Consider the following 14,811-nt stretch of genomic DNA (forward strand, 5'->3'; position numbering starts at 1 on the left):
TGTGGTCACAGAGGGAAGAGGTTTTTTTCTTTTTTTTTATCTCTAAGAAGTTATTAGGTTTCATGGGGAGCAAACTTGTGATCTCGCCTTTATCAGTGTATCCTGCAACCGATTGGGCGAAACGAGTTGGCCCCTGTGAAATACTGAGTGGTTCGGTGGTCTACTAAGAAGGCTACCGTTAAAAATAGCTTTACAACACTGAGGAGAAATCTCTGAGACCACGTCACTTACCACTCAGGCAATGGCTTGCTTTAGCATTAGTTTATCCCAAGCCACTGGATGGTATCTACGTCCATGACATTAATGATCAGCAGAGAAAGGATAAGGCCCATGCACCTTAGAGGTGGGTACTAACCAATGGGTGCATATTATACCCCATACAGAGCATTTAAGAACATTTAAGTACCTATATAAAGTAATATGAGGACCAGAGGCTCTGCGTAAGCAGCCTGTCTGCTAGTGTGACTGTACTCAGATTTTATTAGGTTGGTGCAAAAGTAACTGCGGTTTAAAAGGATGAAAATAACTGCAAAAACCGCAATTACTTTCGCACCAACCTAATAAAAAATAATAAGAAAATAATAAACGGAAAAAATGGAAATACCATTTAGTATATTGTAAACGAATTTATCTTTTCCAAGATTTTAGTCCAGTCTTCATGAAGGCTAATGACAGTTCCCAAAATAGTCCATCCTAACATTAGACCTTAGCTTTCCTTTGAACCCTGTTTCTCTTTTTTCCAGTGGATGAGTCATGACATTGAAAGGCTCAGGGATGTGTCTGTACACAAAAGGCTAAGTTTCCATGGCATGTCTCCCCCATGCTGGTCTCCGGATTGGCCTTTAACAACAGGAATAGAGAGTGACAAGACAGAGGTGTGCATCAGATGAGGACACAGTGCCACAACCTAGGACAAAACATCCTGGCCCCGGGGGCTTGGTTTCATGACTAGCATTTATGTTTCACTGTGCCTTTTCCTGCCAATAGCAGGTAAGAAAGTCCTTACCCTCCAGAGCAGGAGTTGTGAAACCACAGCAAGTGGGACTGACTTCTGCATCACAGGCGTCACACCATCTCCGGACTGGCAGCCAAGTTAGACGCAAGCCAAGGGTTCCATGTCACAGCAGGAGCTCCTGGGTGCCTTAGCCTGCGCTGAGGTGGGGACAAGCGACTGGCACTGGAGCTGGCCAACTTTTCCTCCCTCAGTGACCATCGTGTGTTCTTGGAGTAGACAAGGGCACACACAAACAAGAGAACAAGAGCCCCTGATCTGGTTCTTAATTTAAATTTGCATTTCTTTCCCAAGGCAATCCTGCAGAGCCTTCGTCGTCAGTGATTAGACGAAATTCAATTTTTGGCTTGGAGTCAGATCCATTTCACAAGACCGAACACACCAGAAAGTTTGGGGGGCAGTTCACGTTTCTGGGCTCAAATCCTCTGTGTGTATGACTTCAGCAGATATCAAAACTGAAATCATAGCACCTGACAGTAACACAGTATCCCAAACCATTTTATGAGTTCAGTCTTAGAACCGTGTGTTCAACGTGAAGCCTTCGGTGAAGAAAGCCACATGAATCATTTTTTTTTTTTTACAAGATGTAAACAGAACACTGATCCATGCGTCTAGACTAGGCAGACAGCATGAGGATGATTGGCTGGCTGCCTCGTACCAATGCCCCACGTGATCCTGCGGAGCTATTGTGGGCTGCCTTAACCTTGCTGCACTTCTTGACATTTACCAAGTAAAATTATGAGATAAGGGAAACCGCAACGTCAAACTCAGTATCTTGTGAAACTGAAACGGTTGCAGAGTAAACACTTTGCCTTACAGTGATTTTTATTTTGATCATCATGCTGGATTCCACGATGGACATAACGGTTGACGTGCATGCTACGAAGCTGTATATTTTTTTTCAATGAAACTCATTGTATTTACATATTCTAAAATGGTATTTACACGTAAGTGATTTACACATAAGTGTGAACATAAGAATCCCAGCCATCAGTGAGTCACTTGTCTGGCAGTATCAGTAAGTGGCATTTTCTGTCCTCATGGCCAAGCAACGTGAAGAAGAGAAGTTGCCACCTCTGAAACCAGCTTTGTCTCTTTCCTACCTGCAATGGGCTGAATAGCGTCCCCTATGTCCACCTGCAACCTCAGAATATGACTTTATTTGGAAGTAAGGTCTTTGCAGATGACATAAGGTAAGGATCGAGATGAGATCATACTAGAGCATGGTAAACCCTAAATCCAATGAGAGTACCATTATACGAGACCAAAAAGGGCAGATGAAGACTGAGAAGAGGGTGACGTGGAGACAGATTGGAATGACGAGTCCACAAACCAAGGAACTCAAAGGTGTGGAAGGCCACCAGAAGCCGGGAGAGAGGCATGGGATGGATTCTCCCTCACAGGCTCCAGAAGGAACCAACCCTGCTGACACCTTGATTTTGGACATCTGGCCTCCTAAACTGCAGGAGAAAAAAACTTCCATTGTTTTAAGCCACCTAGTTATGGTAATTTCTGATGGCAGCCCTTGAAAACTAATATGCTACCATGGATGGTGTTTTTAACAAAAATTTTGCCATTTTAGGGCCTTCTATGGCCCGCTATTAGATTTACACAGTTAGTACAACTTTCAAACGTGCTCCAGACTGTGGCAAGAATTAGGTTACTGCCTGGGTACAGCAACCACATAGCCTTAATTTGTCAGAATAATAGTACTTTTGCAAAAATTTTTAATGTAAACTCCTTTGTCTGACCATGCCTTAATTTTTCTGTTTAGGAAAATATGGTTCTTGTACCACTGCGGGAGAAATGTCCAGTCCACATTCTAATCAAAGTCATGTGGAGACATGTTTCGACAAACATCTTTAAATCTCTCAAAGTTTTGTCTGAAAATAATGTTAGAAGTTATTAAAAAAAAATGAGAATTAAAATCTAATTTCTTACTATGCTTTTTCAACCAACATTTGTGGGCAAATTAGTCAAATCATGATTGTTTCATGTATACTCACTCCCCAAGAAAATCCTAGTTCTCTTAGGCGTTCCTTTTAATTATCCTAAAAACAATTAAGAGTGCACTGATCCAAAGTATAATTGGGTTGAGAAACACTGGAATCCTAGATGAACAACTGGGTTTCCTCCAACCTTCTCAAATTAAAGTGGTTTCCTTTTCTTCAACTCCTTACCAACTAAAGGTAGTTTTTCCTAGGACAGGGACTAAGTCAGATTTCTTTTAATCACACAGACTGCCAAAGGCATATGTCACTCAAGATTTCAGTACACATTTGGTCCTTTATTCATGTGTTCATTCATCCAGCAAATCGTTTATGGAGAAGCACGTATGTGCCAGGTACTATGCTCGATGCTGGAGAAACAATGGTGAGGCAAATTCTTAAAGTATTCGATTGAATAACAGTGCATAAAAAAATGCTCATCGAGATAACAGAATACTGTAGGTTTTATGAAAGATGCCATTTTCCTTGGTGTATATATAATACTTGGACCACTCAGACTCGTTAAGTAGTATGCTTGCTAAACTTAAAATTTCAGCAGGGAATCCAATTTGATTATCTGGCTTAGATAAATTGGTTGTTAACTGCTATTAAAGTTAATGTTTATTATAAAGCAGATTCTCTTCTAACTGAATACAAAGAATTGACCTATTTATGAAAATGTGTTAGCATATAGCTATTGCAGATGTCATTTGTATAATAATGACAGTGCTGTCAGAGCTGCCTGCTTCACCAACGAATGTGGAGACACTCACTGGATACCAGCATATGTGTTGAACAGATTAAGTTACAGCTTCACCGAAATTTAGGAGTCACTACAGTAACAAAAGAAGAAAAACAAATAGTGCCCATTATAGTCCATTAAACACAGCTGTACGTCACTTTGTGACCAGAAGGACTTTTTGCATAGGGGTTTGTAACAGTTGAATATTTAGGTGACCTAATGCAAACCCTGGATATACAAACACTGGTAGGTGTTGCCACTGAGTTAAAGTAAAAAGGCTGCTCGGTTTTGCTTTATCCAGATAAGGGTCATGTAGCAAAATGCAGGCTCTGAGAACCATCTTTCTGCTTTTAATTCTTAGGTGGAAAGCATCTCCAACCATGGCCCAGAAGAGAGAACATGTACTTATCACGTGCTCACAAATATTCAAAATCTAGCTGCACGACCATCTCACCTTCCCCCAGTCAGGCTCTTTAGGGGACACACACACACACACACACACACACACACACACACAGTCTCACATCAGGCGTCTAAATGTAGCCACAGGAGCATGCAAGATGCAGTAATAATTCTGTCTTCTGATCAGGAAGCACAACTACTCTCAATCTCTAGGGGCCACTAACAGGATGCTTTGCATATAAGAAGTCAATAACTGCCCATTGGATTAAATGAATTAATTCTCTGTGACACGTTATCAGGTACTACCTCACTAATTAATTCTCTCACTCACGCATTTATCATCCAGGCAGACAGTCATTCACTTACAGAATATCTGTCGAATAGACATCTATTGTGTGTTACCAGGCATGGTCCGCACAGATAAAAGATTACATGACGGCAGCCATATAACTTAAGATGTGGAGTACTGAACTTTAACAACCAGTGTTTTAAGACTTTCTGGTGTTCAGTAAGGTTCCACAGCGTCTTACTGATGAACACTAACTGGCAAAGGGGTAATCCAGTAGATGCCTGCTCTTCTTTTCTAAAGACTGTGCCAGCTCTAGTAGTCAGCTCAAAATAGCAGCCGACTCCTTCCATTCTAGGACCCAGCCGGACCAGTGTCACTCCTCATAGTATGAACCCATTCATTCCGTCATTGGCACAGGCCCGAGGTAAGGCTAGGAAGTAAAACATGAACATCATGCAGCTCTCCATCTTGGTTTCTCACTGGTGTTTTTTTGGGCTCATGAAAATGCAGCTGAGTTCAGCTGCTGAAAGTCTGGCTACCATGTGGCTTGAACCAGTAAATGGACTCACAATGGTGACTCTACTATGTTTTCTCTACTATCTTCAAAGGAATAGCTTGAGAAAGAAGCGAATAACAGATGGGGAAATACTTTTCATCTGTTTAGAAGAAGCTATAAATACCCAAAGCATATTAGACCAGTCCCTTCAACAGGCAAACATTGGAAACAAACACAATCAAGAAGAAGCAAGTAAGACATGAGAGTAAATGAAACAATAGGGATGGCACGGACAAGCAGCCAAAAAGAGCTCGTGACAGTGAACATGGTTTGCACACTAAAGCACACGTTGTTCAAAACACATACATGTACTAGGCGATTTCATCCTTGCAACGACTACCAGAAAACAGGCGTTATGATCACTATGGAATCTATTCTACAGATGAAGAAACTGAGGCAGAAAAGTGAAGTCACTTGCCAGGGCATTGGGGAACAAGGGGGCTGCCCCCAGCAGTGTAGCTCTGCTCCATAATAAGAAACTGGGTCCTTAGGGATATGGGGCCTTAATCTCTAAAAGGGATCATATAAAGTTCAGCCCTTACTCCTCTTTTCTTCACCATCCTAGGAAAAAAAAGGGAGTAGAAAAGGACTATCAAAAATGAGTTTAATTTCTCAAATGTTATTATTCTGTTAAAAGAATATGTGTGCGTGCATGGGAGAAAGCCAAAAAAAAATCCAAAAGAATAAAATCTTAACAGTCTCTTGATGGTGTAATATCAATTACTGTAATTTCCTATTCTAAATTTTTATTTTCTAAATGCCTACAATAATTATTTTTGAAATGGAGAAAAAGAACAACTTTTTTTTATGATTGTTGTTGTTGCTTAAACAACGTGTTATTACAATGGATAAACTGGACCTGTATTCACTTCAGGCTAAAGAAAACAAACAAAATAACCACAATCCTCAGGCAGACAGTGGTTATTTTCAGGGAAGATGCCAACAGGGGTGTCATTCCATCTGGCACCAAAGATCAGTCTGTCTGCTGTACAGTCCTGCTGCACGATCACACAACCATGATGCCAGGGGCACTGGGACCAACACAGACTCAAGGGCTCAGAGCTGTCATTTTGTAAAACAGCAGAAGTGGCAGCGGGTAGTGTCTGGGTAGTGTTGGGAGATTTGGGAAATGCCTCACAGAGTTTCACCAAAAGCGAACAAAGCTGCACAATAAGGTCCAAAGGGGATAAATGCAGAGGAAGAAAGCAGTCTTCATTCAAACAGGAGGGTCCTGAGATTTTACAGGGTCTTCCAACAAGATGAGCGAAAGCATGCAAATAAATGATTCTCCCAAAGAAAACATCTCTTTGGGTAATTTCATGTCAGCTGAATATATATGCTGTGTAGACAAAATCACTAGAGCACGAGTGTATCCACAGACTAGCACCTTCATACAACATGACTACATCAAATGGTGTCTGGCCACTTCTCAGGGTCAAACACAGTCTCCGCCTCCCCACCTGCCAATCATCAGCACCTATGGAATACATGCTGGAGGAAGAATCTCTATTGGACAGTCCACTTGTCCATTACAACACAAAGCTCTCAGGCGCTTGCTGATCACCAAAGACAATTAATGGCTGCTCAGTTTTCTGATTATTTCAGGAGATCTGGGTGGAGCTGTAGGTTTCCATGTTTGGAGTAGAGAGCCATCACTCTTTGGCGTCTCGCCAGTGCTTGAGTTGTGTGGCTTTCAGGTGCTATTTATTTTATTTAGTTTATTGTTCAGTGTTACTGTTTATTGACTTGATAAATTTTTTCCCCTACAAAGGGGCCAGTCGGTAAGGACATATCCTGTGGATGGATAATTGATGATCCCGTATTGTTCGGTGTTTGTGTGTTGTGGTTTTACTTGCTTTGGTTCAAAGGACCTGAACAATGCATTCATTTGAATTTAATAAGTGGTGTAAAATCAGCACAGGGAACAATCTGTGCACTGAGATTTTCGTACCCAAATCTGGTGATCTCTGCTTGACTAAAGAAAGCAAAACCTAAAATGCCCTTTACACTAAATAACCATAGAAAAAAACCTTCCATTGAATCTGAAAGTGGCCTATTTCCCAACAAATAAAGACAAAAGAGGACTCATGCATCCTTCTCTATGATTCAAAGGAGACCAAGAAGCCTACAGGGCACATGTCTTACTCACAGACATGTCTCGTCTAGTTACACGCATCGCCATAAAAACCAGCTGGCAGACAAGCCCAAGGATAAGAACAAGGGCCTGAAGCTGTAACTTTAGAAACATCGTATTTTTACCTACTTCAAGACAGAGAATTCTGCCAGAAAATCTGTAGCAACAGGCTATTCCCTTTGGAGAGGAGATAATGAATAACCAACCCGCTTTCGCAAAGGAAGCCCATTGGGAGCCCTTCCTGCATTGGTGCGTCTCTGGTTGGGCTGGCTATCTGTGTAGGAAGTGAACGCAGGAAGTATCTGTCTACAAACCCTTTATCCTCAAGGTAATTGCTACAGCAGCATTTTACTGTTTACCAAAGCAGTAAACATGTGATCTAAAAAAAGATGTTTTTCCATCTCCAAAGAACAACGCTTAAAAATATATATGTGCCCTTATTGCATAAGCAGCTTCTTATCAAAACTGTTTGCTATCTGATTGTGCTTCCAAGAGTGAGTCATTGGGATGAGCTTTTTGATTAGGACAGGAGTTACTCTCTAGGATGCCCAAGAAACAAAGGGTGGCTTTCTTTGCTGGGATGCTATCCTGGCCAAGTAAATTGTATTTCTCTTCTCCTGTGCGTAACACAGGCTTAACGGGGTCCACAGTCTCTGGCTGAGAGGTAAAGTCAACAAGACAATCCATGGTAACTCCAACTGGTGGAACAAATAATTCAGACATCAGTTAGCTCATAACATCACTTGTATTTGACCTTGAACCACATATGCTTCTAATTCTAGGCATTCGCACAGATGAAGTTAAAACATAGAATGCAAAAGCAGAGGCGAAGTTACTGCTTTGGAGGACTTGTACCTCCCACAGGCAGGGCCTCCTGATTCATCTTTGTATTTCTTTATTCCAGATTAAAGGCTTGCCAGCCTGACTGTCCCAGATCTCCTGGGAGGAGAGGCAAGTGATCAAGTGTCTGGGAGAGGCAGCGTGGAGTGGATGAAAGCAGGTCCAGGAGGAACCCCTGAGCATTGGAGACGCCCTCCTCGTCATGACTGCGGTCCTCTATGTTTTAACAACCTCCTGTTGGGTTGTTGGCTATTGCAAAGCGGGACAAAGGGGAGGGAAGGAGTGTGAGCGTGAGAAGGAGAGCGAGCCGAGGGCAAGCACTTGAAGGTCTTCTCCAGGACCAGCTGGGCAGAGCCTGAGGCACACACCACACCAGGAGTTTCTCAACACTGTTTTAAGCCATCTCCAATGCAGAGCAAGTTCTGCGAAGAACAGCACTCACTGTTCTGTAAGAGTGTTTATTTCATAATAAGCAGAAAAGAACATGTTAGTCAGAGGAAAACTGGCTACTTGAAAAAAAAATTCAATTCACAAACCGTTGTAGAAATTGAGAGAAAGAAAAATAAAGCTTTTACAGATTTCCTGATTTTAGTCCTAGAAGGAAAATTTATTTGACTCAAATGAATAATAAAATTAGCTAGCAAGTACTAAAGGACTTCACATGTGCTCAGGAGGGATCCAACCCCTTCAATCTCACCCTAACCTGTGAAGCAGAAACGGTTGTCACAAATGGAAATACCCAGATATTAGGAGCTAAGGGACTTGTCAAGGGTGAAATGCCAGCCAGGAAGACCACTTCCCTTTTTCCCAAGAAGGAACTAAGGCCAGGATAGGTGAGCTCACCTGCTGAGGTCCCACAGAATCAGACTGAAGCTTTGGCCACCATCTCCCAGGCCTGCCGCTTTCCACTTTCCCACACCAGCAGCCTCTGCACCTACACCTCCCCTCGCAAGAAAGATAAGGCCACTCCTTTCCCCACAGAGGTTATTTTAAGGATGCTGTGAAGACACAGAGTAGCAAGTGCCTCGTTGGGAATAAGATAAATACGGGCTGTGTTTGCTCTGTGTAACCTTCATGTGTTTGGTGCTCTTGGCAGGTCAGGTAACACATGCGTACAACACCGATCCAAGGAGGACTTCGCAATACAAAACCACACACATCTCTTTTTTTTTTTTTTTTTTTTAACTTGGAGCAACGTCTTGGGAAATCTACCTCAAATTGAGACACAAACTAATTGTGTTAACAAATTCTGAAGTGTTGTTTCAACAGTTTCCTCTTCCTCAAAGGTGGGCATCCCATGCACACGGTTAACTTTAAAAAATAAAACTCAGTAAGACCCAGTGGAACCCAAAGGGAATGGGATGATCAACTCGCCACTGGCTAATGAGCTGAACTCATCGCCTTGGGGGAATATGAAGGGGATGGCGGGGGCGGGGAGGGGGAGATATTCTCTCTTCAGTTCTGACTCTGGGTCAATAATTGTTAAATGAAAAAAAATCAATTTGCTATCCTGTAATTTTACAATGGGAAGAGAGATGTTAAATCGTCAAGGTAGAAAGATTTAAAAGCCACTGTGTTAAATCCAGGAGCGCAGCTTCTCTGCAGGATACATTATCAGTGTTCTTTATTACATTCTCCAGAATTTGACCTGCGTTGTCTTGAGCAAAAGCATTTGAAGGGGCAGCCCTGATGTTAATGTTATGATTGGACTGTGACACGGCTTTAAACATAAATAATTCTGCTTGGCCTCGGCGTTTTCTTTTCTAAATGCCTCTCAGCACTTATCTGTGTACAACAGCAGATTACCGTTCTTCCCGGAGTTTAATTCCAAGAACACCCCTGCTAAGAGACTTGGTAAGACCTGATGGAAAACTGTGAGCTGCATTTTCATTATTGACGCCAAGATGAGAGCAAGGAAGTTGATACATGGGATGAGGAAATTTAAATCAGCAACTGACCTGGAATCTAGAACCTCTGCCCCTTGGATATTGCCAAATATGGGAATATTTCTGGCACGGAGTAAAGACAGAATCTGGTGCTAGAGTTTAAGCTCTTGGATTTTTTAGCACCTTATCTTGATGAGCCACCAAAAGTATAATCATTGTTGCTTCACAACTTATAATAACTGTCGTTATTCAATTATTTAACGGATCACTACATCATTTAAGACATCTTTTTTTCTGCACAGTACTTTGATACGTGGGGCTAGGGCAAACAGCAGGAAAGAAAGATTGTGGGATGATACATCAAGAGGCAACAAAGAGATTCATGCGACTTGAGCAACTTTCTTAGCCTCTCTGACCTTCTGTCATTATCTGTACAAAAAGCAACAGCGTCCAGGGTGCGGTGAGCATCACACAAGATAATGAGAGCGCCTAGCACAGAGCCTGGCATGCAGCAAGCAGTTCTGAGGATGATGGTAGTTTGGATTATCAATTCAAGATACAATAGCTACCTTTTAAAAAAACGATTTTCTATGCTGTTTTTTTTAAACAACGATGTAATTCCACTTAATTAATTTTTACTTAGCTAGGAGAAATACCTCTAAAGAAATATGACTCCTCTTTGAAATCTACAATAATGATTATATTACTCTGGGATTTTCAGTTTCTCTTTGGGACTTCAAAGGATCTTAATTAAAATTTATTTTTTCAACCAATTTTTATCGAACCCCTGCAATTTGCCAGTCCCTGTGGAAGACACAAAAGAGATGGACAGACTATCACTAAAACAGGTTCTATGACTTACATTGGTATATATAAAGTATTCATAGAGTATTCACAAACACAAGCACAGCCGGGAGAATATGCTGACAAGCGAGAAAACCAAGCGCAAGAGAGTGGACAGAATGAGGAATGATCTTAAACTTTACAAAACATACCTCGGTCATGTTCAATAGGGAAAATGTGTGGGAAATAAGTTTGATCAAACAAGAAAGGAAAGTATGAATAAGAAAAAGTTTCAGAGGTCACAGTGGCCACGAGCTGAAATAGGTTCACAGTCAAAAAAGGCAATGAAATACTATAATTAAGGAAATACAAGTAAAAATGAGATTTCGGTTTTGCCTGTTAGAATGGCAAAGATTCAAAGAGTAAAATATTCAGAGTTGTTATGCATGCAGAGAAACTAGCCTCAACTATGGCTGGAAGAGATGGGAACTGGACAACCCTTCTAGAGAGTCAAGGGGCTATTTTTTTTTTCTTTTAATTAGCAAACATTTAAATTTGGCGGAGACTGTAAAAATACGTATACCCATTGGTCCAATAATCCCTTTCCTAAGCACCAGTACTAATAAAGTGAATTAAAAAAAAAAATTTAGACAGAGGGTGCATTGCAATATAATTATAGTGAAAAACTGAAAGCAACTTTATTTCCTATATTGGTTATATAAATTATAATAGTTATTTTAGATGGAATGTAATTAAGCATAAAAATTGTGCTTTTAAAAAAAATGTTTAGTGATGCGGGGAAATGTCTGTAAAACCAGCTTAACTGAGAAAGGCAAGCTAGATAGATAGACGAACAGGCAGAAACGTGCAGGAGGACACACAAAATGCCAGTCATTTTCTTGGGCTGGTTGGGATTAGGCAATTTGTATTAACTTTGTAATGGGCTCTTTTTTTTTTTTTAATTTTCTCTACAATGAGAATGTTTTATTATTATAATTTGTTCAAAACAAGATGCATTTTTCAAAATGAATGAGAATGTGGAACAGTGGAAGTGCTCCAGCGTCCCTGCTCTGCCCTAATCAGGAACAAGATGCATTGCAGGCCTCTGCCCTCCTTCAGCCACAAGCCGACAGCCTCCACCCTGACAGCAGGACTAAATCGACCCTCTGACCAGTGCGCCTGAAGGACCCCGGGACACTCTGCCTGCCCACATGTTTGCTACCTGGCTTGCCACATACACCCTTACCCAAGGACCCCCTCCAGCCTTTCTCCTCCTGACCTCCCGTGGCTTATGGCCTCCCGGGCCCACTATGCCTGTCTGTCCTGGTGTGGGAGACCATAGTTGTGACATGTAGAAGTGACCCTGTTTTTCTTCCTGTCTCTTCGAAAGCATTAGAACAAAACCTGCGTGGCTCTGGGCTTCACAACTGAATCAGGATGATGAGAAACAGAGAGAGAATTCAGAGCAGAGCCCAAAAGAGTGCAGCTTTTTCGGAACAGACTGTCTGATGGCACCTGCCACTGACTGAGCACCTACGAGAGGTTTACCAGCCAGAACACACACCAGCACCAGGCAGGATAACCCCTTTACAGGTGAGGGAACTGAGGTCACATGAGTTACGTCCCTTGCCAGAGTCACATGACTTGTAAGGATTCAAATGCAGGTGTGTCTGTGGCCATGTAACATAAGAAAAGAAATCTCGGGGGCAGAGAACAGCTGTCATCCATCCTGTTGGGACAGAGAGCAGGATGGGTCCCCCAGGGCAGTTGAGCTGTTCCCTAGGCTTAAAGAAAAGATCCTGCCCCAGCAGAATATGCCACCCACCCTGGAAGCGCCTGGAGGCTGTCGCTGTTTCACATTCTTCTCCGAGTTCTCACACTTCAGAGAAACTCTAGTCCTGGCTTTCCCACGGCCTCCAGCACTGATTCCCCTTCTGCGTCAGCCTTTAAATCAATATACCTGCCAAGTTATTAGGGTGCCCGGGTGGAATTTGCTGGTGTGGGTCTCTACTCCCCGAGAGGGAATCTTACTCTTTAGTTCTAAACGCAGAAGCAAGATTTTCCAGAAAGCATAGGTAATGGCTCTTTCATTTATTTATTTTATTTTTATGCATGCTTTCTCAAGAGACGTTAACAAGTGTATATGTGTGGGTTTGTTTTTTTAATAAAGGTCTGTTTTGCAAAATAATAATAACAACAATAACAACAAGAATGAAGTAATCACTTTAAGAAAAATAAAGGTAATTAAGAAATGGTTCAGTCTTCCAGGAGACAGATCCTCCAAGAGCTTTGCAGTCCTGCATAAGTGTATTTAAGGGGAAAGAATACCACAAATTCAGTCGTTCCGTTCCTCAGGGTGCCCGGTGTTTTCTCTCTCTCTCTCTCTCTCTCTCTCTCTCTCTCTCTCAGAGCCCAGAGAAGCTACTGCATATGCAGAAAGCAAACTATATTCCAGAGCTGCCTATGAATGCAAGCAGTAGGTCATTTTAAGACAACGGCCCGCAATTCCTCTTTTAGGCAAGGACAGAAGCCAGGGCCCGCTCTGGGGGTTTGCAGAGCCAGGACAGCAGCATTCTACGCGTTACATTCCTTCCATTGTCACCGAATCCTTCCCACCCAAAGTAACAAGGAATGAAACAATTCTTATTCCACATACGCTGATGGGTTGGTGAAAAATCATATACCTGAAGCTATTAAACTCATTTGTCACATCCATCAAAATCCTATGAGGAGATGAACTTTCTTCATATAACTCTTAGTTTTTTAGTAAGTTTCTTTGTTCACACATGAGAGTGAATACTCAGTGAGTGCCTGCGAGGTGCAAGGCGTGAAACATGAAACGAGCTATATGTTTTTAAACTAACACTGCATATTTCAGTTATCATCAAACCCTCCAACCTCTGTTAAATCAAAGAGAGCAACGTTTTTAAACAACTGCTAGAAACAGTAATAGCTGTTCCCTCCTCAAGCCTTCTTAGTAACTTTCCATATCCTGTGGGATTCTTAGATGCTGTGTGTGGCTTGCTTTCTCCGCCTCCTTCAGCATCAGGTCTCTGGGACAAAGGACAAGTGCCACATTCCCATTTTAAAGACCCCAAGTCTTTAAACCGTAGAATCGGGGGCATAACCCGGGTTCCAGAACTCACCACGCAGCCCAAGGACAGAACTGGATTTCACTATAACTAGCTTTCTTGTCGTTCTACGTATCACATGGTGTACATGTAAAAGCATTATTCTGAAAAGGGAATGTAGGCTCCATTAGACTTTCCAAGTAGCCCGTGGCATAACAAAAGGACCAGGGAAGTCTTGGGGGCTTGAGTTAAAAATCCTAAAGGAAGCACAATCAAGTTCCAAGGCTAACAACAGGTTCCATGAAATCTATAGGCAAACACAGGTTGTTTTGCGGGGGGGCGTTAAGCACCCCTCAGGGTTATCAGATGGCACAAAGCAGGTGGGAGCCCCAAAACTGATCCGTGAATTGCAAACGGGAACACCACCCTTGATGCTTCCGTGTTCTATGAGAACTTATAACCTGATCTTAAAATCCATGGACACTTAGAGAAAAATGGACTCTCTAGCAAGCTCCTAAAATTCCTTTACTTCTTCCAATGGAAATACTTTGTTCCAAATTACCAAGGGAAAATAATGGTTAGAATCACAAAAACGAGATAAAAACATTTAGCTTTTCATAGTACCTTACAGTGTCTTACACTAAAGGAAAAAAAAAAAAAACCACTTACCAAATCTGGTGCATCTGATACTTAATTGACTAATAGGTTTATTTACTGAAAGAACAAAAAAATGTGCGTTTGAGACTGGAAATTGCCTGTAGGAGAGACTGTTTCCTAATTCCACCGACAGCCAGAATGTTCCCTTTGCTCCTTTGAGCTTTGCACTCACATAATTAAAACCGTTGACGACAGACTCAGGCCTCCTTTTTCTATAAACACGTAGGTAAAATCATCTCACGACTTGACCCAGGAAGGCTAACAGAAACATGTCTTAAAGGAAGTTACCTATAACAAGGGGCTATTTTGTTTTAACAGAGGATTAAAAAGAATTCACTTGAAGTCATTTTATGAGTTCACTTGAGATATATACAACATGCAGATAATGCAGTATAATAAAATGTTAAAGCAAGCAGTGTCCTAGACAAGTGTAGACTATTTTCCAGCATTT

The 14,811-nt window shown here is 41.7% G+C and overlaps 1 protein-coding gene across 10 annotated transcripts in view; it reads right to left on the reverse strand.

Moving 5' to 3' along the window:
• Window positions 1-14,811, reverse strand: part of ERG (ETS transcription factor ERG) — a 253,890-nt gene that overhangs the window by 92,281 nt on the left and 146,798 nt on the right. Inside the window, exon 1 of one of the 10 annotated variants that reach the window (XM_033132152.1) lies at window positions 14,373-14,501. The exons of 8 other annotated variants lie outside the window; for them this stretch is intronic. The gene's annotated coding sequence lies outside the window, so the exon portion shown is untranslated. Of the gene's footprint in view, window positions 1-8,806; window positions 8,979-14,372; window positions 14,502-14,811 lie in introns of those variants that run through there. One more of the 10 variants, XM_033132142.1, reaches the window with a different exon arrangement.

This window comes from Rhinolophus ferrumequinum, chromosome 2, assembly GCF_004115265.2.
Source record: "Rhinolophus ferrumequinum isolate MPI-CBG mRhiFer1 chromosome 2, mRhiFer1_v1.p, whole genome shotgun sequence".
In the NCBI taxonomy this organism is placed as follows: domain Eukaryota; kingdom Metazoa; phylum Chordata; class Mammalia; order Chiroptera; family Rhinolophidae; genus Rhinolophus; species Rhinolophus ferrumequinum.